The sequence below is a fragment of the Pogoniulus pusillus genome, chromosome 20, assembly GCF_015220805.1.
Source record: "Pogoniulus pusillus isolate bPogPus1 chromosome 20, bPogPus1.pri, whole genome shotgun sequence".
NCBI lineage: Eukaryota > Metazoa > Chordata > Aves > Piciformes > Lybiidae > Pogoniulus > Pogoniulus pusillus.
Window position 1 is genome coordinate 5,082,365 of NC_087283.1, and position 26,918 is coordinate 5,109,282.

General features: G+C 45.1%; 1 protein-coding gene across 8 annotated transcripts in view; it reads right to left on the reverse strand.

Annotated features, from left to right (window-relative positions):
* Nucleotides 1–26,918, reverse strand: part of MAF (MAF bZIP transcription factor) — a 204,418-nt gene that overhangs the window by 12,257 nt on the left and 165,243 nt on the right. Inside the window, exon 3 of one of the 8 annotated variants that reach the window (XM_064159967.1) lies at nucleotides 639–734. The exons of the other annotated variants lie outside the window; for them this stretch is intronic. The gene's annotated coding sequence lies outside the window, so the exon portion shown is untranslated. Of the gene's footprint in view, nucleotides 1–638; nucleotides 735–26,918 lie in introns of those variants that run through there. 8 annotated transcript variants of the gene reach the window in all.

Sequence of the window (26,918 nt, forward strand, 5' to 3'; positions counted from 1 at the left end):
CTAATTGCACTCTTCCCAGGTAGGTTGCATTCAGCCTCCTCTGCACTTAAGGGTTGAAATATGTCTAAGTCAAGTCTCAATCTGCAATATTAGATTTCTTCTGAGTGGACAGGGGGAACCTGGGAGCCACTGCCCTCAGATTTAGGGCGAGTTTATCTCGCCTGGTTTTGTTGGTTGGTTGTTTTCTTCCCAAAGCCCTTGGCATCCTTCAAGCTTCTGTCCAAGAGCAGCCTCACCTGCTCCCTACTTGTCCACTCCCTGCTAGATGCCACAATCTGGCAGCAGTAAACAATATATGAATCTACTGATACCTGCTGTGCCACCTGGCTAGCAACAGCCTTCAGGAAATAAGCAATCTTGCCCATGTGTCTCCTCCTACTGTCTGCAGCAAGCCCTTTCCCCAGAGCTAGCACATCCTAATGAACTTGCTCCTGCACTGAACCATTTTTGGGGAATAAAGAAATAAAAGAGGCTATTCTAGAAAGAACAACCCTTTTCAGACTTTTTTCTTCAGGGGAAAAAAACAAAAAAACGACCAGCAACAAAACCCCAACCAACCACCACCACCAAAGACTCCCCTAACAAAAAGCCCTCTTTCACGTCTCCTAGTTGTGTCCAGTCTGTGCTGCATGGACCAGATGCTGCAGTGTCTGAAAACTAGTGGCATGGGGCAAAGTGTTTGCAAGTCAAAGTGCTGGTTGCAGTCAAATCCCTTGTGCTGTCTCTGAGTTTATCTGTGGAGAGGAAATATTATTAAGTTCTGTCACCTATGCAACAGCCTTCACAAATGCATTATTTTTCCTTTCCACAGCCAAACAGAATTACTCTTATAATAATACAGTGAGTTGATGGAAGCAGAGCTTCACATCACAGCTTGGCATTGCTGCCTTCAGAAGAGGCAGTAATGAACCATTGCTGGGAGGAGCTCTGCACTCCCCCAAATGCCTGGGCCTGCCCCTCCATTTAGGCAAACATTAATAATCAGTAATGAACACCCTGTCATTCCTTAGTGCTGAAATACTGCATGCTTTTAGGAGAATTCAGTACTGAAAGGCATTGCCTGCCTTCCTCCAAACAGTACCTAGGAGGTGTTTGTCCTCCACACACAACTCACTATTTCAGTGTCACAAGGTGAGAGCATTCTTAATGTTAACGTAGTTTTGCATGAGATGAAATGTGCTACCCTTCCCCCCTCCCCCCCCACCTCACTGAGTTGCTGAGGTTCCTCTGCTTCCTATTTCTGGTTAATAAATATTTATTAATAGTAGTGTATTACCCTGCCTAACATTTCACTGTCACAGTTTTACAGTTTCCCCCAGTTCAGGTAAAATTACTTCTCTCTTTTTTTCTTACTTTTTCTTTTTTGCACTCTCTTTATTCTCTCTTTTTCCTTTTCTGTCCACTTTCTTTCCATGTATCTTCTCTCTGTCCTCCTTGTCTCTCTTGTGTTGACACAACCAGCATAAAAAAAAGCTTGCTTCCTGCCCCCATTTTTAGTCCAAATAAAGGAATGGCACAAAGCTTCTCTTAGAAACACTTGTGAAAATGATTTTTCTTGCACTCTCAGGTTGGTTTCCGAACAGGAGGGATGTGCAGCGGACATTAAAAAGGAAAAGCAATTGAAAAGAAACAGACTCCAACAGCCTCCCCACCCAGCTCCCCCCTTTTTAATATCCTAGATGTCCCTAAGTCATTGGCTTTCAAATCTATTTTGGTGTAAAATCTGGCACGTTTACGGCAGGGCAGATTTATTTATTTGACTGGCTTACATTTTTCCGCTTGATTTACCTGAGGCAATGTCTGTGTGAATTACTCCACAATGCATTGACTCCGGTGTTCATTAAAGGTAGTTAAGTGATCCTGTGTCTAATATTAAAGCAAACCCCATTAACCTTAACTAGTATCATATCAGCAAAACAAAAAGAACTGAATAAAGCAAAATAGATTGGCTATTTATAGTCCCTGGAAAAGAGCCAGCAAACTTACATCAGGCCCCTAATAGTCCTAATAAGCACTTGCTAGTTATCCCCATAAAACAAGGGGAGGAGGCTGGGTAAAGGCTGTGGCTCTGGCACACTCCTCCAGCCCCACAGGACTTTCTGAAAGGGAGGTCTTGGAAGGCAGTGCCATAGGCCATTTCTCACCCATATGCTGAAGGGTACTGCTGGAGCCTTTCCCTTCTGCTTCTTCCAGAGGCAACATACCCTGTGATAACAGTGATTTTTTTTTTTGCCCCTGTATGGGTGCCCTGGTTTGGCAAATCCATGCAGGTAAGTGAGCAAACTCCCTTGCTGGGAATGAAGAGGTCTTAGGGGAATGGAGGTACCATTTCAATCCATGACAACTTCCACGCCTGTCCATGCAGCAGATGGTCTGCCCAGAAAGTAACTGACTGCTGGGACCTTGACTTGCAAAACCAGATAGAGGTGAACCAGCAGCAAATGCACACCAAACACCAAGTCTAGGCTTTTTTTTGGTGCCTTGCTTTTGCTTTTGACACCTGTAAGACACATTTCAGCCCAAGTAAGGATTTTTATTAGAGAAAGTCTTTCCAGCAACACTGCAATAACTTGACTTATATCAAGGTTGAATAACTCCTTGTCAGGTGTTAAGCTCACGACCTTTCAAGCCAAACACACTTATACTAACCAGTTTACCATTGGAATGATCAATATCTTGTAAGTGAGAAAGTCTAGACAGATCTTATTTTGTCCTTTGGTATCACTTGTGGCTTTGGAATTGATCATTATATGTGGCTGGGGAAAAAAATTGCCTATACATTTCATGCTCTGTATTTATCTTGACAAGGTTCTCTAGGATTATATTTTCATAATCTGAATGGCAGTGGAACAGCTGCTCAGACTGTGCAGCCCTTCTTATCAGGCTGAATTTAAGCCACGGTAATTACTCTTTCTCCTTATGTATTTCTTTTTTAAACAAGCGTGTACTATACAGTGAAACGTATGGGCGGGGAGGCAAGGGGGCATGCTGAGAAGCTTGCAAAATGCTGCTGAATTGTATTCTTCCCTTCCACGGTGGCTGCTACAGGCTTGTGGTTTGGTCTAAATGGAAGCCCATGTCTGAGCACACGTGGTCCTGAAGCAGGATCCCAACCTGTGCAGGGAAGTACGGTGTTTCATGAGCAAGTGCTGAGCTGCCCTGAGACTAGAGACAGTTTAGGAATAAAACAGAGTATCTGTTGGCAATACCCAACAGTAAGCACACTGCTGACTGAAGCCTTCAACTGATTCCTTTGCAAAGAGGTTCCTTAGTGAAGCCTGTCCCCATGGGAAGCAGTGAAGCCACAGCATCCAAACAGGCACCCTCATCCTCATCTCCTGCTTCAGCCCACAGTCACAGAGCCATGCTGATGCCAAGCACTGAAGGTGCCTGCATGATACAGCGATGGAAGCATTGAAATAGAATCACAGAATTGTTTGGGTTGAAAAAGACCTCTAAGCTCATCAAGTACAGCAGATGAATGGATGTTTGCTGCTGTCCTTCACTGTGGGACTAAGTCAATGAGACAAAAGGCAACCTGAAGAGAAAGAATGTGCAGCTTTTCTGCAGGTTTTTCTAACAGTGCTAACTATTATTTACTAGATGCCTTCTCTGGGCTGTGCTTTTTCTTCTCTCCCCCACCCCTGTTGCGTCTGCAGAGTACTTTCCAACGGGTGTTTCATGAATTAGCTTCATGCTTTAAGAGAGAAGATTGCTCTGGCAGAGAACAGCATAGTTGTAAAAGTGTCAAGGTGTTATGAATGTCCTGATGATAGAGCCCAGTTGTTATCTGCTGGGTAGTGAGGGAGGATAGCTAATGATGTGCAGCATGTAAACCGTTTGTTGCTCTAATCCATCTGTGTGGAGAGGAGTGAAAAAGAGGGGCGAAATCCTGGGAAAATTACTTGGACAGCTGGAGATAAAGTGTGTACTGATGGAGTCATCCAGAGGTAGCTGTCAACATGAGCTGTGTTTGCATATAATCCAAGCGATGCACAGTGATTCCTTTTGGTATTTTTTTTTATGGGGGTTCACGTGCCTGTGCACAGACCTTAATTATTATCCAGTATCTCTTCCCAACTGGGCTCCAGTTTGAAGAGAGGAATGCGATTTTAATCAGTTCGCAGCTAGGTGGTGGAGAGAAGTACTGCAAACAGAGCAAAGGAAGACACACGGATCCCTTTGGAAGACCTGAATTAAATGAGAAGCAGTCATTTTATTAATTCTGCTGTGTTTTATAGACCTTTTATATGGAACATTACCCATACAACTTCACTATCTAATTAAAAAGGGCTTTTATCAATTTGCTGGGCAGTTGCTTATACAAAAAAAAGAGAAAACACAGGGGAAGAAAAAAAAAAAAAATTTTGTTTTGAGTCCCAGAAAATCATCTCCCTTAAGGGGGCACAGCACAAGCCCCCAGCTGCCTGGTGAGCCTATTTGGGCTGGTTATCCTGGCTCTTTTAAAAGAGCTGTTGTAAAACCTGAATGTTAGCCAACACTTTGAGCCTGAAGTCTGCGCTGTGTGCATTGTTCCTACAGAAACCTTATGCAGGTCTGGTGCAGTGCCCGTGGATATGTGAGCACGCTCTAAATTAGGGGCTTTGTACATTGGCTTTACATGATCCCTCCTGGCAAAGCAGGCACCCTTTTCCTTGAGCTGGTGTTAGCCTTTAGCAGCAGTGGTTTGAGCAGCCCTGTAATGTTCTTAGTGAGGATTGAGGAGTGGGCGTGATGTTGCGGGCATGAAATGTGTAAGCTTTTTGCAAAGGGAGGAGAAGAAAAATGAGAGCGTGGGAGCCACACTGCTCCCGACTTGGATCATCCCATCAACATGGAACTAACGGCCTTAAAAGGGACTTTGCCTTTTTGCAGGCAGCCTGAGAAAAAAAGGCAGAGGAGATGGGACAAGGCGATGGAAATGGGTAGGTAGCGCCTTTCTGCAGGCAGCACCCTGTGCTTTGTGCTGATGCCTGGCGAATGTGTAGGATGCAAGTGAAGCCGTCCCAGCACCTGAAAAACAGTGGCATGAGAAACCAAGCAGCAGGGAAGGGGAGGGGGGGGAAGGCCTACTAAACCCCTTGCACCTCTATAAACCCTTACTTTATGTGGCGTATTGGATTTTACAAGCACAGAGTCTGCTGGGAGCCGTCTGCCGAGCGCACAGTTAGCAGTGATTGAACACCAGCGTTTTAGCATTTTGACTTAAATCCAGTGTAAACTTGTAAGTGAACTGCTGGCCTGGGCTGGGTCTCTGGTGGACAGCAGTCAGCAATGCATCACAGGCTGCGCAGCCCACGGAGCGCCCGGCCGGCGGCCGCGGGTCACAGTTCAAAAGAAGCCTGAAATTTCGCTTCAGTGGATCCTGAATTACCTCTCATCCCAGGGAAGGCTTTATTTCTCTTCCCCTCACAGCACTGAGCCGGTGTGGCTGGAGAAAGGGAGCCGGTACGGAGATCATCTCGAATGTACCTGGACTACAAACAAACCAGAAGTATTTTCCTTCCAGCAAAGCTGTTCCTTTAATCTTTATGAGCAGGAGAAATTCATGCATTACAGAGGCACAAAAATGAAAAGGGAAGGGCGGGTGGGAATAGCTGCATTAGAATTAAGCCCTGCTTTTAATATGACACCTGTCAGACTTATTGTTAAAAATATGGAGAAAGGCTCCCTTCAGAAATAACAGCATTGCAGCAAGGTTAGTTCTAACACGGCGAGCCCTGTCAACAGCCGCAATTAGAAGTTGTTTACCATGGAGCAAAATAGCTCTGCAGCATCGGGGCTGCACGGCCGCTCCGTGCTGTTCCAGCCCCAGCCCAGGGCTCACGGATAATCCCCTCCGCCAGCACAGACCCTATCTGCAACGGGAGATTCTTCCCCGCAATCACATTACTTTCCTAATGACACTATCACCCAACCAGGGATTAAGTGCTGCTTTACAGTCAATGAATGGTGTCACCAGGTTTAGGCTGCTAAACAATTAAAGGGTCAATTTACGGCGTGTTAGTGGGTGGGGGTGAAGGGCAAAGGAAGAGGGGATGACTGGCAAGGAAAGCCTCTGATAAACAAGAGCTGTCACAGAGCCCTACCCTGCAGGGGCAACTATTTCTGTCAGCTGGCTATTAAAAGGCATCCTTCGCTGTCACCATTAAGCCCCTCCGCCGGGGCCAGCGCGCCGCTGCCGCGGCCACCACCGGCAGAAATCCCCCTCTGCGGCGGCTGCCAACTGCGACGCGGCATGTGCAAGTCACCCGGCGCTGGTAGTTAAACTCAGACCACAGAATTAATTTCATTTATGCCTTCAGCCAGATTTCAAAGTAAGGCTCTGGAGACGCAGGAGAAATTAATTTATTAAAAAGCAATAGCTTGATAATGCACGTGATGATAGAATAAATGAATCTGTTCAATATCTTATAAAACAGTTGGCAATCACATAATAGAGCATTCATTGCCAATTTAGTGGCTTGTCTCATTATACTCTGCAAATAGTAGTCAAATGGTGTATTATTCATGAACCAACATGCTTTAATTACTTTTAGTGCACATTTATTTTTTTCAAATATAATATGAGTCAGATTCATCTATAGCTGTAGCTCAGCTTATGAATCTTGAAGCGGTAACACAAACTGGAAGGGGAATTTTACGAGCGCAGGAATTAGTTCTGGGAAGTTGGTAACATTTCCGTATGCTGCTAAAGCGGGTCCCGAACTGCCAGCAACAGACAGCATCCCAAAGTTGGATTATAGCTAATAATACTTTCATAAATATAGTATTATTGTCTGATAAATTCACCAGGTGTGCTTTTGTGATCCATCATTTGCTAAGGTTGCGGGGTTTCTTCCCTGCCATAAAGCAAATCCTTAAAGCTCACAACGTTTCTTTGTTGGCTTTACAAATAGAAATTGCCTTGTTACCACTCCCTCCCTTCTTGGCTTCCCCCCCCCCACACACACACACTTTTCACCAGCTTAATTTGCTATGAAGGTCTCACATACATACAGCCAAGGTCAGTGAAAGTCCACTGCTCATTTCAATTAAAATGGTTGTGAGGATTTATAAGTAATAAACTGATCTTGCCTACATGAACAGGTTTCCTTAAGTTGCTTTTGTCACTACTAAGTATTATGTTGCAGCACGTTGTTGATTTCTATGTACACAGGAAAAAAAAAAAAAGAGCACTGTAAAATAAGATGACTTAAAAATGCAATTAAAGTGTAAATCTTTACACCCATTAACATTTAGGGTCCATTAGATTACTTTGTCTTTTACAATATTAAATGCTAAGATGTTTTGCTTTTGTTCTGTAACAGTATATTCTAGTTCTATTTATAATACAAATGTAATTTAGCTCCCAATAAATCTTGGCTTTAATTGGTTATTAAGTATGTGCTACCATGTCATAAATTTCTAGCACAGAATTCCTTTTTCCTTCCCGTTCATCTCCCTGGCTTTGTATTCTGGGGTCAGGTACAGGGTTTTGCACCACCATAAATATTTAGCCTACCTGAGCATCCCCCTGCAAGAATGGGGAGCATCACCCTAAGGCTGAGACCTTTAGTCGATGCTATATTGGGGATAGAGCTGGCTCTCAGCCTTGTACCTGCCCACAGGGGATGCAGCCATTGAGGTTAATGGTTATTCCACCCTGGAGGCTGAACTTAGAGGGGAATTTCATCCCACTCTGTGGCCACGGGGAAATGCTTTTGCAATGTATGTGCTCGCTTCACATTGAGCTGAGGCAAAAGTGTCTGGCCACTGGCACGGGGTCTGTCTCTCCTGGGACAAAGATGAGGTTGTGGCCTGATGGATAGCCAGCTCTGGAGCTCTGGCACTAATAAAGGTTGCAGAGAGTATAAATCAAGACTGAATTTCACTCTCTCATCCTTGATGTTATCTTCTGTTTTGAAAGGTGTCCAAACTATGGCTGCACCATTATGACTTTTCCCCTCAGACTTCAGTAAGCACAATTTAGTCTAGTTTTTATTGGTCACCGAGGATGAGTTTCTAAGGTTTTTTAGATTCAAGAACTGGGGTAATAGCATTGTGAGGGCATGGCCCAGTTTCCTTTGTAATCCTGATTTCAGTTCCCAATAGTAACCTGAAGCCATGACTGTTTAATCCTTAATTCCAGCCACAATTAACATCTCATATTCAGGAGGACTTCTTTGAGATTTGGAAGGAAATCTGTCCCCAGCTAGGTCAGCCTTTACTAAATGGGATGGGATCCTTTTCAGCTTGAGTCAAATACAGTAACACCTCATTTAATGGGGCAATAGAGCAGAGAATCTGTTAGCCGGCTCCGGTCGGAAGCAGTAGGAATCAACATCCTTGCAACTAGAGCCAGCCAGGAATGCGAGCGCACCGACTCCTGAGCTACTAATGAACTATTTGAGCAATTCTACAGGTATTTATATAAGGCTGAGACAGCATCCTCAGCCGAAGAGCTATCCTCTCCCACGTATTCCCAGGGAAGCTGTAACAGAAGTGAAATTTCTTTATGTACATACAGGCAGTGCTGAGAGACCTGAATTTTTGCCATCTCCTCTGTGCCTGCGGGTTCAGGGTAGTGTTGGCAAACAAATGGAGCTTGTTCTGCAGTGACTTCATTGCACAGCAATGACAACAAATGTCAGTCCACTGCCGCCTCACCAACATTTTCACACTCGTGAATGCATAAGCACACCACTGCAGATAAGTCAGAGAAGAGCTTTCTTATCCCTTTCTCAGCACCCCTACACCACTTTGCCCCCTTCATAGTTAGCCTGGATTTGTCCACCTTCATTTACACAACTCTGGGTTCAATCCCATCTGTCCATTCGCCTCTAGGATAATCTTGGGGAGCACCTCAGCTTAGCTGAGCAGCATGTCATCCCTCTCCGCGGGTCACGGCAGGTGGTTTCCAGGGCAACCCTCTCCTCACCAACAGCCTGAGCACATCAGGCTGTGACCGTGACCAGCCGAGGCATGGCCCCACTCTTACTTGCACTCCTACATCAGCATTTCACCAACTCCTTCTGCAGGTCAGCAGAGCAAGGTGTAAAAGGTAAAGCTGTGGCTTACACCACCACTTCTCTGGCCTGCTTCCCAAGTGTTCTTGGGACCTACCAAGAATTTATATGGTAGCTTGACTTGTGTCTGCTTTATTCTGTGCTTGCAAAAATCCCCCAAATCTGAAACCAGGACGGTGACCTGTTTGGTAAAGTGCTAGAGCAGCTTAGGCCACCAAAACCTGAGCTTAAAATGGCATTGCACAAATCAGCACTTAAATTAAGCCCTGCAGTGGCTACAGAAGACACTGGCCATGCTTACCCCAGAACTCATGCACTGCCAGACTGAGAGGTATGCCACAGGGAGAGCTGGGCAAGGCTTGGAATTTAAATTAAGACCTTACATCAGTTTATTATTTCACTGTGCAGACTGCATATGGAGCACTTGAATCAGGCAGACTTAAAAAGAACCACCAACCACCTAAAATAACCCAGAAAATAACTACCTCAGTTTGTCTCTAGAAGAAGTGATCAATTGAACTATACTTAAACAACTTTTACCAGCAAACTGGTCCGTCAGTCATCTAAAGATTTGGTTTAGCTCCTTGAACAAGTAGAAATTACCAAAAAATTTAAAAGAAATAATTTTTTTCCCCAGAGCATGAGCCACAGGCTTTGCCTCAGTGGTCTTATTGGCTGATTAATCCATATGTTTACTGCACTTTGAATGAAATACAATAGTTCCACCTGAATAAGCCAATTACTCTTCATTTCCTAATTTTTATATTAGTCCCCTGGTTTCAAACCCTTTGGCAATTTACAATACTCAAAGACTTTCTCAGTTCCAGAGCAGCAGGGATGATCTCACTGCTGTCTGCAACTACCTGAAGGGAGGCTGTAGCCAGGTGAGGTTGGTCTCTTCTCCCAGGCAACCAGCAACAGAACAAGGGGACACAGTCTCAAGTTGTGCCGGGGGATGTACAGGCTGGATGCTAGGAGGAAGTTCTTCACAGAGAGAGTGATTGGCATTAGAATGGGCTGCCCAGGGAGGTGGTGGAGTCACCATCCCTGGAGGCATTCAAGAAAAGCCTGGATGAGGCACTTAGTGCTGTGACTTAGTTGACTGGCTTGGGCTGGGTGCTAGGTTGGACTGGATGAGCTTAGAGGCCTCTTCCAACCTGGTTGACTCTATGATTCATTCCTGCTGAAGGTGAGGTTAATAGAATCTTTTGCACAGATATTCATTCACAGGCACACTCTCACCACTATCTGTACACACATGTACAAGCATGTGCTTAAACATACATATATTTCACACACAGACACTAATATGTGAGTTGTTCTAAAGCACTTTTGTCCCTCCCACCAGTGACTCTGAATCATCTGAAATCTGTGTTATTGCTGAATCACTTGGACCATAATTCTGGACAGGGAAAGAAACAAAAAGAAGAAACAAAGTTCCTCATCCTTTGCCTGCATTTTTTTTCCACCCTAGCATATTTATCAGGTTCTTGCTTGCCTGATTAGTTAGTTTATAGATTTGATTTGGCATAGAATTCTATATCCTTTTATCATGGGATGTTAGGGGTTGGAAGGAACCTCTGGAGATCTTTGAGTTCAACTCCCCTGCCAGAGCAGGGCCATATAACCTAATGCAGGTTGCACAGGAACACATCCAGGCAGGTTTTGAAAGTCTCCAGGGAAGAAAACTCCGCAATCTCTCTGGGCAGCCTGTTCCAGTGCTCTGTGACCCCTACAGCAAGAAATTCTGTGTCATGTTGAGGTGGAACTTCCTGTGCTGCAGTTTAGATCTGTTGCCCCTGGTCCTATCACAGGACACAGAAGAAGCTGTCCCTTCCTTTTTGACACTCAGTCTTCTCCTCTCCAGGCACATAGACTTTTCAGGTTGACAACACATGTGTGCACCTCACCCTTAGCAAATCTAAAATATATCTATTTTTGCAGTTTTCCAAAGAATCCTCCACATTTAAGCCCAAAAGAACCTGAAAAATTAATGCAGTTGTAACAAGGCAAAAGAGGTGCTACTGAGATCTTGGGAAGAACAGAGAACAGGTCAGATGCTCACTACTGAATCTGCTGCAGTTTTCTTTTGAGTATCTATTCATGCATGTGAACTTGATAGTAAGCTGCACAAAAATGCATCTCCTAAAGAACTCCTAAAATAACCCATTCTTAGGTAAATCTGCAGCTGCAGTTAACATTATGGAATCACATTGGCGACCGTGACAAAACTTACTTGTAAACCACTGCCTTAGAATATCTACCTTACTTCTACCATCACACCATCATGGCTAATTAAGACATAAAACACAGACACAGACTCCTACACACTACTAACCACTAGGACATTAACTTTTCAGGTTTTGTTGACTGCTCTAAGTTAAGAATCAATGGCTTTAATTTTCCAAATCTTGGAAACCTCAATGCATCTGCATAAGACAACAGATCACAGAAGCAAACAAAAAGCTCCATAATGTTAGAAATTGCTTCAGTTGCTTCAAAATGTTCACTGAACTAACAAGAATATCTTCCAGTCCTCCTTAAAATTAGTTCTTGGCTCCAGATATCTGTTAATATAATTGATATCCTTTCCCCCATGACCCTGGATGCATCTGGAGGTTGGTGCTCCAAAGTTCCTGCCTATCTTTATTGTCCCTAGCTCACTTTCTCTCCAAGCCCCTTCCTCTGTGCCAACAAAAATATTTCTAGTCCTATCTTCAGCAGCTCAATGCATAACAGATGGACAGTTTTCTCTGCTGAAGAGCAGGACCAGCTTTTGCCAGTTAACAACAGGCTGGAGGAGTGTGCAGAAGTGATTGCAGACCAGGATAAATCAAAGACTCGCAGAGAATAAAAGAGCACCTTAAAACGATTCATAACAAGCATTTACAAAGCAATTTAGTAGAAGCAGCAGGAGCAAACATTTACACCTGAAAAAAAACTTTGCCCCATGGGAATCTATGAGTATTTTGTCAGGTAAGATTTTGGGTTGTATTTTGCAGATGTCCCTGAAGGCATCGCTAAGCCACTTTCTCACCATCTCCCACCAACAGCACATCCTCAACTCCACCAGAGCTTCTCTCAGGTGTGCCTGTTCCCTGTACTTTTCCCAAAATATCACTCCTTGATATCTGTAGCTGAGAGTTCATCCAGCTTCAGTGCTTCAAGGCCCCTATGCTGCTTCTCCTTGCTGGGAACAGTGCTTGCTTTGCCAGTGCAAGCCCTAGGGTGCTCCACTGACCGCTGGCTTTTTCTATCCCTTCTGCTGTCACTACCTGTGAAGCTGCCACTTAGGTCTAAACCCAAGCATATGCCATCAATGGACCTTTCATATTCATTGATCTTCCTGAGCACATCAACCTGTCTCTCTAAATCTATGCTCTGATTTTTCAAGTAATAGAAAGAATCCCTCTGGATAACCACATAATCATCTCCATTTGGCTCCTGGTCAGGCTGCCTCGTGCTCTCTCTCACTTTTCTGAATGAGGAAGGTGATAAAAACGCTGCCTTCCCATTTTAGTCTTCTGCAAGGCTTCCTGGGCGCCCCACCAGACCCTCTTGGCTTCCAGCTCTTTGAAGATGAATGAATAATATTCCTCTGAGTTTCTATTATCTGCAAACGACCAATTAAACAGAACCAGCAACCAGAGATAAAAGCCTAGCCTTGGTGAGATGCAAGGCAAAAGGAACTCAGAAAGCCCAGGATACTGTCACATCTGCAACTGATGGAAAGTTAGAGGGGCAAGGTGGGGAGATGCCAGGTAGTGCCATCCTTATCAGGGTTCAGACAGTCATGGAATAACTCTGTAATTGCTGCAGGACTACAGGCTAATTATTGTATAATTATATATAGTTATTTAGATGAGGGGAAGAGGTCAAATTTAGCACATTATCATAAATTCACAAATCAGGAGCTTTAGTTTAAAATCTTTGACTGCATGACCTTTGATCTTTGAACTGTTTGGTAACTTCAAGCATCATTACCCCAGAATGTGCCAGAATGTGCAATTAGTGGGAGCACAATTGCAGCTGGTATATTTGTATCGTGTTTAATATAAGTGGGCTGGGAATTTATATGCTCTGAATAATAATGAAATCCAGGTTTAATTATTGATTTTTTAAAAATGCTTTTAATATTCTGATACTGATGCAGCTAAACATCAAACAGTGTAAATATAACATGAAACTGTAGAGCTATTAGGTTAAAATGTGGCAGCATCCATCCCTTTGCCTTTTCCCAGTATAGCCTACAACTGATTTATTTATTTGGTTTATTTAGAATTAAAGAGTAAACAGAAAGACTTCTGTGCAAAGCTCTAGAAGCCATCAATACTGCAAGGCGATCTCAGCTGCCCTAACATCATTCTTTCACCCTACAGGAAGGCAGCCAACAAATCACAAGTCATAGAATGGTTTAGGTTGGAAGAGATCTCACAGATCATCCAGTTCCAACCTCCCGCCATAGGCAGAGGGGGTTCATCCCTAAGAACTTCTTCCTGCTCCTAACCCCTGTCCTGCAGCCCTCTCCAAACCAAACATCTTGCACTTAGGGACCCGAAGATGCCCAAGCACAGGGTTGTTTCTGACCCAGGACCCCATTTCTGGGGAGGCTGCTGGCGGCAGGAGCTCATCGCAGCAAAGGGGTCACGTATTAGCTCCCAGCAGTCACCATCCTTGCTCGGCCAAACAGACCATGTAGCACTTAATGAGAGCTTATTTATCTAATTTAGTCACACTTATGTCTTTATCAAGGCTGCCTTTGAGGCTCTGCTGAGAGCTAGCTCAGTCTTTCAGCCATGGCAGTCTCCCAGCAGTCTCCAGACCTAAGGCTGGGCTGCGCCACACAGCCCATTGGCATCAGAGGTCTCTGAGCAGAGAGCCAGCATGTGGGAAACTCATCTCACCTTTGACAGGCATTGAAAGCTTCCAGATTTTATAAGAGCAGGGTGCAGGACTGCAAGATATGTGCTGATCCTACACAGCAAAGCACTTCAGCTCTTCATATGAGAGTATGTTCTGACCAAGATTATTGATCTGCTGAGCACGTGGATGATGCTTCTCTAGGTTACTGCCACAACGTACAGCACGGTCTGAGATTTTGATGTGGATTTCATGTGTAAGATAAAGTGGAAGCCTTTATTTTTATCTGTTTATCTAGGTATAAAATGGTCATCAATATTTTTTTCTTCTTTTTTTTTTCCTTCTATGGTATTTTACTGTTGTTTGTCACTGGCTGCAAGATACCTGAGCAGATAACTTCATCTCAAGTGAAATGAAACGGAAACAGCTTCCGTCTACAAAAATCAATTTGGAAACTACCTACGTACTTTTGGGCTCAGACAATGGGTGTTTCCAAATCCATGCCTTCTAAAATGCTTTGAGTGTAAAAACGAGGAGAGAAAAAAAGATAATACCTGGATGTGAGCTATCATCCATCCATCAGGGAAACTCACTCAGACTCAGATGCGCGAGCCAAAATGAACCTCAGATTGAAATGGATGGGAGACAGGCTGCATAGTCTGATTTGCTTGGGTTACTTCATTATTAATCTCTTTGCTTCCATTTGTTTTAATGATCATAGCCAAGAAAGTCTCATTTATGAAGACCACTTTTTTTTTTTTCCTAAGGACTACACACCGTGGTTCAAACCCTCACTGTGCTCTTTTCCTTCACAACTGCCAAAAGCAAGGTTGCTTTCCTTACAACTGCTCTGATTTGCTGTGAAACACAAGTTGTGCCCTGGCCTGTGGAGAGGGCTGGACCTTGGCCCCACAGCATTTGCATTTGAGAGCCCACATGGGTCCCCAGCTATGCACCCCTCTCTGAGCAGGGTTTCTGCCTGCACTAGGAGACAGTGAGGAAACTCCAGGATGGAAAAGGGAGAGGTCAAAACCCAGAGTTTGTTTGAATAGATGCTATTGGATCTGGCCTTTATGCCTGGAATTGAGGATGAGAGAGATCTGCCTGAAACTTGCTTCATCTCATCACTGTGGCTGCTCCTCCAGCAGAGCTGCCTCCTTCTCCTTGTGTCCCTCCCTCTCTCCCCCAAACAAAACTCAGGCAGCAGCGCAGGTTTTCCTAAATGAGATACACCTAATTAGTAGCTAGTCACAGACTTGCTGATCAGACAGATTTTCAGCCCTTTGTTTATTACCTGGCATATGTATCTGTGGTGCATTTTTACATGTAAATACACATATTTCATTAGAAGCACAGACTCCTCTGCTGCTTCCATTGCTTTGTTCTGCTAAAGACCCTTGCAAGTATTCCTGATTATTCCCTCAGCCAAAAGGAAATATATATACATATAGCTTCCATTATTATATAAATGCAACCTGAACTAATTAGGGAATGATTTTCCAGAGTGATGTTTATAATCCATGGCAAGTATGCATAGCAGTAGGGTGAAGCACTGTGCACCTTGCAGCTTTAGACAATCAATGAGTGAGCAAGAGCATTGCTCAGTTTGACTTGGTATGGGCAGCCTGATGCAAGGTGAGCGTGGAAAGTTGCACCATTAGTTCAGGGAGGAAACCTAACAAACCTAATACTGAGGAGAAAATTAACTCATCTGAATGCCTGGGGCTGACAGGGACCCTAAGAAGAAGGAAAATGGGAGGGCTGCAGTGCCTTTGGAGGGTATTGACCACCTGCAGGGCTCAGACTCCAGGGGTTTGTTCCAAGGGCAGCACAAAGGGGACTGGGAACCGCCAGACAGCCACACAGCCTGGGGATTGAATTTATCATCCCTGTCAGCTCATCTGGGCAGCAGGCAAGTCCTGTGGTACCCATTTTGCAGTAGCACAAGCTGAACTCCCACCGAAAGGGAAGATAAATGCTTTGCCCAAAGTCACACTGTAATTCCCTAGCAGGGCCAGGATTAGACCCTTGGAGTCTTTTATCCCAGTCTCTTTCACCAAAAGTCAGCAGCATTGCATGTCATCAGAGTCTGCAAAATTAAGTATACAGAAACATTGCTACCACCTCGGCGGAGCAAAAGACACTTGCACTTTGTTACACCTGCCATGAGATTTTGTAGCTCCAGTTCAGAGAGATTTCTTTTCTTCCTCTAACCTGGCAGGTCCTACTACATTCTCTTCCCATGACTGTAAAATGTGTTCAATCCCTTAAGGATAACTGTTGAAGCTACATCTAACAAATCCCACACCGTGTCCAGAAGGAAAGACCAGACACGTGCGTGGTGCAATGCAACGGCTGATCTGAATAAAGGTCACCGAACACCACACAGGTAACAGTCCCCACACTGCCGGCAGCAGCAAAACGCTGCTGCTGCCATGGCTGGAGGCGTTCAGCCTCTTCTTCTGAGCTCTCATTCACCCAGATGTGAAGCCTCCTGTTAACCTTCATAGCATCAGCCATCTCACTTTGCTTCTTAAGGCATCAAAAAGTCTCTCCACATCAAGAGACAATGGTATGCTTCCCTGCAATGACCTTGTACTCTGTGTGCTTTGCAACAAGAGCAAAAGAGGGGGGAAAATGTTGTCAGCTCAGTGCAAACTGGATTAGGGAAAGGAAATAACAGCAAGCTACGCTTCTGTACAGTTTTATCATCTAAGGTCATACAACTGGAATAAAATGATGCTTGCAGAGACAGAAGTGTGAGTTTCTTTAAACAGCAGTATCTGGAGAAAGTGCATTAGTGTAATTCAGCTCGGCACGCTCATGGCGAATCATACGCACAACCTGCCCCTCCACTCTGGGACAATGTGGGCAGAAATTGGGCAGCTGTAGGAGCTGCCAAATTCCTCCCACTGCTGAACAAATCCCTGCAACCCCATGTGCTTTCTAAAGCCATCATGACAGGAACAGCTCTGCCTGCCCTGTGGATAGAACGAAAGAGAAGCTTGGTGCTGGGAACAGTCGCAGCACAGAGGGAATTATTGGGGCAGGATTCTCCAGCAGTGGAAACTTTCTGCCCTTGAGGGTGGAGGGCTCCTGTCATTTTGCCACAACGAAAAGGAACAAGCAGATTTATGGTTGTCTTGTTGAAAGGCACAAAGCAGCTCTTATGGGGAGAAGCAGAGCAGGAAGGTAGCCCCATGGCGATGGATCACTGCATGCAGGGCAAAGGAGATGCCAACAGATGGGTGAAGCAGCTAAAGGTGAAGAACAAATGCAATTTATCACATGCTTCAGCCATTACTTCTGCAGCTGATCATGTGGCTGTTATGCTTATATGTCTCTGCCTGCATGTATAAAGGAGGTGCTGAAGGCTTTGCCAAATTCTAAATGCTCAAGAAACTCAAGACTTGGTGGGTTGCAGTTGCAGTAGATACAGAGTATGCTTAATATTAACACATTACCTTACAGACTGGGCTTTTTGCTGCAGATTTGGAGGTTGGGGGGGTTTTGGTTTGGCAAAACCTTGCGACAGAGCTTCTCTTAAGAAAATCAACAGCCTGCCTAGCATATCTCACAGACACTGTTCCCAAAGTCTTACAACATAAGATTTACAAGCTCCCAGAAAGGGAGAGGCTGATTTAAGAACAGACCATTACACACAAGCATCAGGAAAAGCTGGAGGAAGAGGAAAAAATACTTTAAGGATTGCTAAGCATCATCCATGACTGGAAAGGAAGCATCTACAAGCTGCTTGCAGCTGAACTTGCAGCTATACCATTTGGTGCTCAGTTTTGTAGGTTTTAACTGAGCATTAACAATCATGGTGTAATTGAGCACCTCGTTCAGTTCATTAGCTGATGGCTGTGCAGAGCTGTCAGTGTGCAAAGTGCAAGCCAGGTGCTAAAGATTATTGTTATTTGTTTCACAGTATCACAGTATCACAGTATCACCAAGGTTGGAAGAGACCTCACAGATCATCAAGTCCAACCCTTTACCACAGTGCCCAAGGCTAGACCATGGCACCAAGTGCCACATCCAACCTTGCCTTGAACTGCCCCAGGGACGACGACTCCACCACCTCCCCAGGCAGCCCATTCCAGTGCCTAATGACTCTCTCAGTGAAGAACTTTCTCCTCACCTCGAGCCGAAATTTCCCCTGGCGCAGCCTGAGGCTGTGTCCTCTTGTTCTGGAGCTGGCCACCTGAGAGAAGAGAGCAACCTCCTCCTGGCCACAACCACCCCTCAGGTAGTTGTAGACAGCAATAAGGTCACCCCTGAGCCTCCTCTTCTCCAGGCTAAACAACCCCAGCTCCCTAAGCCTCTCCTCGTAGGGCTTGTGCTCAAGGCCTCTCACCAGCCTCGTCGCCCTTCTCTGGACACGCTCAAGCATCTCAGTGTCCTTCCTAAACTGGGGGGCCCAGAACTGAACGCAGTACTCGAGGTGTGGTCTGACCAGTGCAGAGTACAGGGGCAGAATGACCTCCCTGCTCCTGCTGACCACACCACTCCTGATACAAGCCAGGATGCCACTGGTAATAAGTATGTTTCCACCCCACCACTTAAACCATTGCTGACTCCTGACCACTGGAGACCGAGGCAGTCTGCTCTGTGTAGGAATGATGAGGATGGATATGACCCCATCAAGAGCATCACATGTGGCCCAGACCATCATTCTTCACTTCCTGGCCAGTGTGGGTGGTGTCATTTGCCCTCCTCAGACAGAAAGGATCCCTGCTTCAGTAGTGCCCTCTGACTCTTCCCAGATACAGCTCATCTCTCTCTCCTGACAATTTTCTTGTTTGAAATGCCAGCTAACTGCAGCAGTTTGGCTCTCCCCAGCCCACCACGGTGCCTCATGTGGTAACAGCCGCTGGTGTTTACTGAAACACGACCTCGTCGAGACCTCTCCTGCAAACTGAGAGCTTTGTAAGCTGTAACTCTGGAGCAACTCAGCGCAGAAGCCCAGGAAGGTCAGCTGGTAGAGGGATGCTGAGTACAAGGCCTGGGCTAGGGTCTGGCCCAGGAGCAGCTGAGCACAATGCTGAACACAAAGAAGGTTTTGTTTCCCTCCTGGAAATGTCAGTGCTGAAAACTGGTGCTCCTCTTGTCCTTTCATTCACTCCCCGCACGCTAACTGCGGCTACAAATCTGTTCTACTCTTTTCTAGACCTGCTCAGCACAGGTCAGGGATTCAAAGGGTTCAGCTGTATAAAGCCAACATTTGAGTCATTTTTGAAGTCCTGACTGTCAAAGGAGAAAGCTAAGCTAAGTCCTGTCCCAACTGCACGGCTGATGCTCACCCAGTGCCACAACACACCACCCATCAGTGCCAGCTCAGCCTTCTGCTGGCAGTCTTACTTGATGACCACTTGCCTTTGCAGGGAGCATCTAGAATATGCAGATCTTGGAATCTTCCTCCTTGTCTTTATTATTTAACTTAGATGCTGACCCACAATGTGCTAATTAGCTAGATTCAAAACCAATCTGAAAAAATGATAATGAGCTGACTGATTATCAGGTATGAAAATAAGGTCAGTCGAAAACATATCAGTGCTTTAATTAAACCTCAGTGAACCTCACAGAGCGAGGTGGAATGACTATTAATGGTTCCTATTTTTGCTAAACTTCCCTTCTGTGGCCTGTTACTTCAAGGTAGGGACTGTCCCCGTTTGTCACACTTCCGCTCATGTAAATTGCCTGAGCGAGAGCAGGACTCACTCACCTCAAAAGCTCTGCAGGATGGAAGGAAGGTAATAAGTATGTTCCTTGTGCCCACGAACAGACCTACTTTTTATTTCAGGGCAAACTATTGTCAGTCAGCAGCATCTCTTTGATTTTTGATGCTTTGCACACTGATGTACTTTGCACACACGATGTCTTGCTCTATGTGGCTTATTTGTGCTTTTGTCCAGGCTGAAACTAACTCTATCAAACTGATAGCTGTGCACTGTTGCTGAAGACCAATTTTAGACTGTGGAAACTGTAGAAATGGACCAGACTAATGGTTCAACAAATCTAAGACCATGAGAACTGCAAAAAATGGACCAGACTAATGGTTGAATAAATCTAAGACCATGAGAACTGCAAAAATGGACCAGAGCAATGGTTCATCCAGTTCAGCCTTTGGTTTCTGACCAGGCACTGGACAAGTCCCTGAGAGGCTGTGGAAGGAAGAGAGTCAAGGAGCAGTGCTATGGATGGAATGATTCTTCCTCCAAAAGTAAGGGCATCCCAAACACTGCATTCAACACCCTGCATGGATTTCATCGGTTCTTTTTTGAGCCTGTCTAATACTTCTAGCTTTTGTGAATTTCTGTGCCAATGCACAGGGGGAAATTTCTTCTTTTTACAGATTTGATTTCATTTTACGGGAATCCAACACAGACCAGCAGTAAGACACATGAAATCTGGGGTTTGGTTTGTTTTCAACTGCCCTTCTAATAATTCTGTAGCTCGAGCAGAAGACAGGGCAGCTCTTGGTTTTCCTCTGGGCTTGGCTGCAGGGGCCACGCAAAAGAACAGCTCCCTGAAGAGCTGAGCCCTCTTCCCAGTGTGGTCATTATAGTATCCTGGGGGTATTTCTAAATGTCTGACATTTGTCCTACTTTCTGCCTGTTGGTGAGATTGTTCTTCAGAACAACTCAACAGTGATCTGTAACTTGCCCACACTTGCAAAATACCCATACCCTCACCACAGATGGCAAGCCACAAGCAGCTGGCTCAGACCACCAACTCATAGGTCACTACTCAGAAACTGACACATAAAGGTTGACTCTATATGGTTTAAAGAGAGGATTCAGTCTGTCCTGCCTCTATTCTTTACATAATCCTTTCTCTGTGGGGAAAATGGCCATAAAACACCTCTTTCAATCTGGTAGAATCCTCTAGGGACTTCTTTTTCAAATAAGCAAATGGTCAGCAGCAGTGCAGTGGGGGAAAGACATGGGTTTATGCATCTATATTCTGTGACAGGTTAACAAAAGAGTTCTAGTACATGTTAGGAAGTGAACTGGAGTAACTCCACTGGAACCATGTGCCAGGCAGTTAGCTCTTTAGGGAAACAAATTCTGAGGAGATTTTCAAGAACAGTTTTTTTTTTTTTTTCCATGCAGCAAACTAATCTAAAAGTGTATTTAGAGTAGTGCATGCTACACATGGAGTTATAAAGTTATAGTAAGAAATTAATAGTATAACAGCTTTGGAGTGATAATGATCAAGAGCAAATAGTTATTCTCCAGTCTGAGGAAAAGGAAGAAGAAAAAAGGCAAAGGCAGGGCACTCAAAGGGATTGGGTTGTAATAGGGAGTGCTTTAAATGTATCATAGAATCTACCAGGTTGGAAGAGACCTCCAAGATCATCCACTCCAACCTAGCACCCAGCCCTAGCCAGTCAACTACACCATGTCACTAAATGCCTTATGCAGTCTTGAACACCTCCCTGGGCAGCCCATTCCAATGGCAAATCGCTCTCTCCATGAAGAACTTCCTCCTAACATCCAGCCTGTACCTCCCCTGGCACAACTTGAGACTGTGTATCCATTTCCTTGGAAACTTCTTTCTCCTCAGATCACACCAAAGAGAAGCAGTCCCTGTGCATGAAAGCTGCCAGAGTGCCCATGACTCAGGTGAAGCAGCCACAAAAGCTGACCCCATCATACACTGCCATACACACCGAGCCAGGTCAACAGAGCAGGGTTTTTTAAGTGGTGCTGTGGCATTCTGCAGCTTGTCTTTTTCAGCAGTGGTCATACTCATGAGACAATGCCCTTACAGAGGGTGGAAGTAGCCAAGCCCAGCTCCCTGGGCCAGGGAGGCAGGAACCCTTTACACACACAGCCCTTTGCCACCTGAAAAAGGCACACCTTGCTCTGAGAAACCATGCTGAAGTGTCTCAAACTGGGCACCAGAACTAAATGGAAACTTTTGACCTTCACTGCTTGGTGCTTCATTTCCTCATCTTGATAGTGGGGCTGTTTCCTCCTGTTGAAATGTGTTCATTAGTGTCTATGGAGCCTGTGGGTGATGGGGAGGGCAGGGCAGCAACACTGAGGAGGAAGCACATCATGCAGAGACCACTGCAGCTACTTGAGTGATAAAGATGAAAAGAAACCTTGAATGACTAGGCATGCCTCACATGAAATAATGAACCTGTGACTGCTTGGGACTTCAGCACAGGCTGAGGCATACAAGAGCATGCAGTCCTGTAAAAACCCAAACTGAAGCATTTAAAGCCCTTCAGTCTCCAGTGCTGATGCTCTTCTGACATGTTGGAGTTTGTGAGGCTTTTTTTTTTCCAGGTCACCTATTCTATTGCTTATTAAATGGGTACAGACATCTCAAGAGCAAAGGGACTTACAGTAACCATCTCATCTCCATATCCATCCCAGTACTTCCATTTTGCAGTTTACATGAAGACATTTCAGGATGTCTTCATGAACTGTAGCCCTCCTGGGGAAATGCAGGTAAAACAGTCTTTATAAGATGGAGAGCTCATCTCGTGGTAGCTTAACCCATGGCAGACCGACCTCTTTATTAAAACCCCTCTCCTTGCCTTGCTTTTGTTTTAATCTTGGCTAGCTTCCCTTTGTCAGCAAAACCAAAAGGTGTGAGATCTCCTGGCAGCTGTAGCAGGTGAGCACCCACAGGGTACCCTTCCTACAGAATGGGACTGAGCCTGTGAAGTATTAAGTGCCTTCAAGGTCCACTAAAATCAATGGGATTGAAGAGTGCCGTATCCTTATAGGGCTGGGCCTCAAGGGATGGCTTCTTTTGGGATTCACTGATTCTGAAGACAGGCAAAATAAAATATTTAAAGCAGCCTGCCATGCACAGGCTCAATTCTTTTCCTTTTGTGCTGAAACATAATTTTGTTAATATGCCCTGAGCGTGCTGTGAAAGCAATCTTTCTGCACGTGTCGTTAATGGGGAGCGTTCGCTCCCTGTGCTCACCGCTCACAAACACTACAACTGACAGGGCTCCAAAGCAGCAGGAAAGTTTAAGTTCTACATCACAACACTTCTTAAAACAAGACAGAATTGTTTGTGGAAGAAGTGTCAATCAGGCAGCTACGATGGGAAAGGGTTACTACCGGGACATCTATCAGCAGGATGTACTTTACATTCTTAGTCCATTGGTTTCTAGAGCAGTTCTTGTTCACAGTAACGTGAGGCAGTTAATGTGGGATCTGAACACCACTGGACTGATAAGCCTTCATACTGACTTGCAAAAGTAATTTTCAGTAATCTTTGAGGGGAAAAATTGCATCTAGTGGGGGGGAAAAAAAGGAGGGGGGGGAAGCTAAGTCATTCGTGCATCCTATTTTATTGAGTATGCAAGTAACAGACTATACAGAAATTGAACTTTTGATCCATTGGGCTGTGCACAGGGACAAAACACTGCTGAGTTACTGTGAGAAAGTTAGGCTTCCAAAGAGAAAAGTATCACAGCACTTTGCCAAAATCTTGTTGGAAAGTAAGATGCCAACACCATCATTTGAATGCAAGCTTCCATTAAAAGAAGCTGGGAACAAGGTTCCTGATCCAAGGCTCTGCTCTCAATTAACCATATTCCCACTGCCACAATTAGTCACTCTCAAACTAAGCTTTAGGTTTTTCTGCAGCTATTGTGCAAGGCAGTGGTATCATCCTATCCCCAAAGTTTCATGAGCACAACTATCCGTGTCCACTTTGCTCCAGCGATTGCTTCATACCCAGAGCCAGGCCAGACAAAACAGATAACTTCCCACCCTTTTTAACTTTTCCTGACAGAAAGATGGTTCCATTCCCAGCCAGGCCTAAGCACCATACATTTCTTCTGCATGCACGATGGCTGGGGATTTAGTACAACCACATATGGTTAGCTGGGGCTGTTTATTGCCACAGCCTTTCACCTAGCTAAAGTTTCTCGGGTTTTGGATTAGTGTCGTGGTGAAAAGCTTTCCTTTTGCTAGAGACGGACTTTTAAGGGTCAGGTTTAAATTCAGCCTCCCCAGCCCTGCGTGCACACTGAAACCACTGATTTCAGGGAGCTACAGTCATGTTTCCTGAAGCATCGCAGCCCCCAAAGGACAGAGTGCTGAGGTTAATTCCATAGTTCAACACCTGACTGCTAGGTAGCTGCCACACAGCAGTCTCCATCCCCAAGGTGATGGGCTCAGTGAGTGCTTCATGAGGACAGTGAGGCTCCTCAGGAAGGATTTGCCAGAAAAAAATGAAAAGTTGCCAAAATGACCTGTCTTACTGTGCTGAAGAGGCCTAAGAGAGCTTCTCTATTTGAAATAAGTGGCAGCATGCCAGAGGAACTGCAGTCTCTCCCCTAAGAGAGCACCCATTCCCATCAGAGCCCCAGGTGACCTCACAGCAACTTCATGTGCTCCAAAACTGGCCACATGGGTCTTTTATATCTCACAGTCATGAACTCACAGAATAAGAGTGATGGCTGCAAACCCTGTGCAAAGGCCTCACCAAGCTGCAGCTCACCTACCACCTACTGTCCTGTGGTCCCAGATCGGGCAGCACCTCTTGCCTGGGACCTCAAAGATCCTCTCTTTGCTTCTCTCCCACCTGTCACACAGGGTGTAGAAACTCATGGCTGAGCATGACAGGCTCATGACCTGGGACATGGTTTACTGGGTATGGTGGTGTTGGGTTGGCAGTTGGACTTGATGATCTTAGAGGTCTCTTCCGGCCTTAATGATTCTATAATTCTATGATTCCTAAATCATAGAATCAACCAGGTTGGAAGAGACCTCCAAGATCATGACTCTTGAGCCCAGTAGTGCAAACTTAATAACAGTAGCACCTAAATTTCTTTAAACCTAGTGAAGGGCAGGGAATAGTGAGGGAAGGAGCGGTTGGACAAGCCCCAGAGAGGCTTAGGCACAAAGGAAACTGTGCTGGCAAATACCAAGATCCCAGACAGGAGCATCCTAGTGGGACCATAGTTCTTCAGAGGATAGCACCAGATTAAATGGACAGGCTAAGACGTGGGCGACAGCAGCAGTGCCCACTGTACCAAATGCTAACCTGCAACAGAAGCAATCTGACACACAGACAAAGCCCTAGCTTTGCATATTTGACAAGTCATTATTCAGGCTTTCCAGCTCCCAATCACTCAGAATTCTGCTCAAAGAAAAACCTTTGCACTAATCCTCCTCCTCCTCCTCCATCATTATGCAATATTGCTCAGGGTGAAGGAAGTTTCCTTGCCCTTTTCTAAATATACATTTCCGTGGTTAGAAAAATCAGAGAAATGACACAGCTGACCTTCCTAAATGTGAAGGGCTCGTTTGGGGAACCATACAAGTCATCTGCTGCAGTAGACCCTTATCACTTTGTGGTAGGCAATTGCAAAACACCTCTCTCAGCCGGAGTCACATTGGGTTTAAATTGAGCTAGACAAGGGAACCACAAAAAGGACTTGTGGGTGGCTGTGCTGCTAAAAGCCCAGGGCCTGGCACTGGAGCGCTGTTAGTTAGAAGAGTAATTTGTCAAGGAAAAAGGAATGGAGTGGCCTGTGATGCAAATGTCATGTGTGGTTTTTCAGGCACGAGGCTTTGCATAGAAGAGGAGGAAAATGCCCAGTGACCATTTTAAACTCAGCAACTGCTGCCCGTGCAGTGGGAGCTAACGCTGCGCCAGACCTTCCCCTAATGCCTCTGCCTCTGCAGGGGCTGTAAAACGTGCTCGAGGCAAAACCCCTGTGCCTCAGTAGCTCAGCTGAAGAGCTTTATACTTTATATACATGTGCATTTTCGGTGGGGCAATTCACAGCAACTGTCATACAGATCTATATGGATAGTTCTGGTGTGGGGTAAGAGGGACATGGGCAAGGAGATGACGCAAAGCCCCATGCACAGCTGTCTGGTATTGCTGTTAGAGACAAGCCAAGCAAGAGGCTTAGGGTCTCTGAGCAGCTAAGTTAAGCAGGACTTAGTGTCCCCAGGGATGTTGCAATCTGGGGATAAAAAGGCCAAACCCAAGCTTCTTTTCTGCTTAGATGGCACTTGGGATACAACTAGCATGAGGAACCAAGGTGTGCTCTCCCTTTGCCCCAGAGAGTAGCCCACCTGCCTATAACCAATGTATATTGTCTTTATATACGTAGGAAAGGGACAACAAACGGCTAAAATTATTTGCCTGACCGATTTAGTGTCTGACTGTTTCTTCTGCAGTTGCCATTCCTGACTTTCAGAGGGAATTCTTCAAGCAGATTTGAATCAAAATCTCCATATCAAATCTTTGGAGGCAAATGGAAGCCCTTGACACATGGGATCACACAAAGGACTGGGTTCTCGGTCTTGCAACAGCCAATTAACAGAAGCTCAGTTGGTTCTATCTTTTGCTACGTAACCACAATGAGTGTCCCATACTTCAGGTGGAACAGCTGGGCAATAGGCTTGCCACTGCCTGTGTTACCGCTCAGACGACGGAGTTACTGCTGGGCAAAATGGTCTCTCATGTTGGCAAATCCCTGCCTCTCTGTACAGCCCATCTGGGGCATCAGTAGCCTGGGACACCTCAAACAGCTCGGTGCATCTTAATATAGCTTTCTCAGTAAGATCATACTGTCTTTTACAACAGCTCCACTGATTACTGCAGCCAAGTGCCAGCAAGCAGACAGATTTACAAGGACATAGCATTGCCACTCTCCTCCCTTGTCCATATCTTAGAAGTTGAATCTCATGTCCTTTCCCTAAATACCACGTTAGCCCATGTTGTCCCATATTATCTGAGGTTATTTTCCCTCAAAATGTTTTCCATACAAAGAAAAATACAGTTATTTCTATCCATTTTCAGAAAAGGTTTCCTTTTTTCCTCTGCTCTTTCAAGAAAATAGGCTCCTAGCAGGTATTTATCATGATAGCTAAATTAGCCTGTACCTTTAATACCTGCAGCACAGAAAATCACTTCATCAGCTGCACAATTTGAGCTTACTGGAGAAGACTTTTAAGAAAGAATGAGAATGAAACCTAGAATAACCATTTCTTTCCTCTTGTCCCTTCCAGGCGCCAAAGTTCAAGGTACTTATTCCTTCCCTTGTATAGT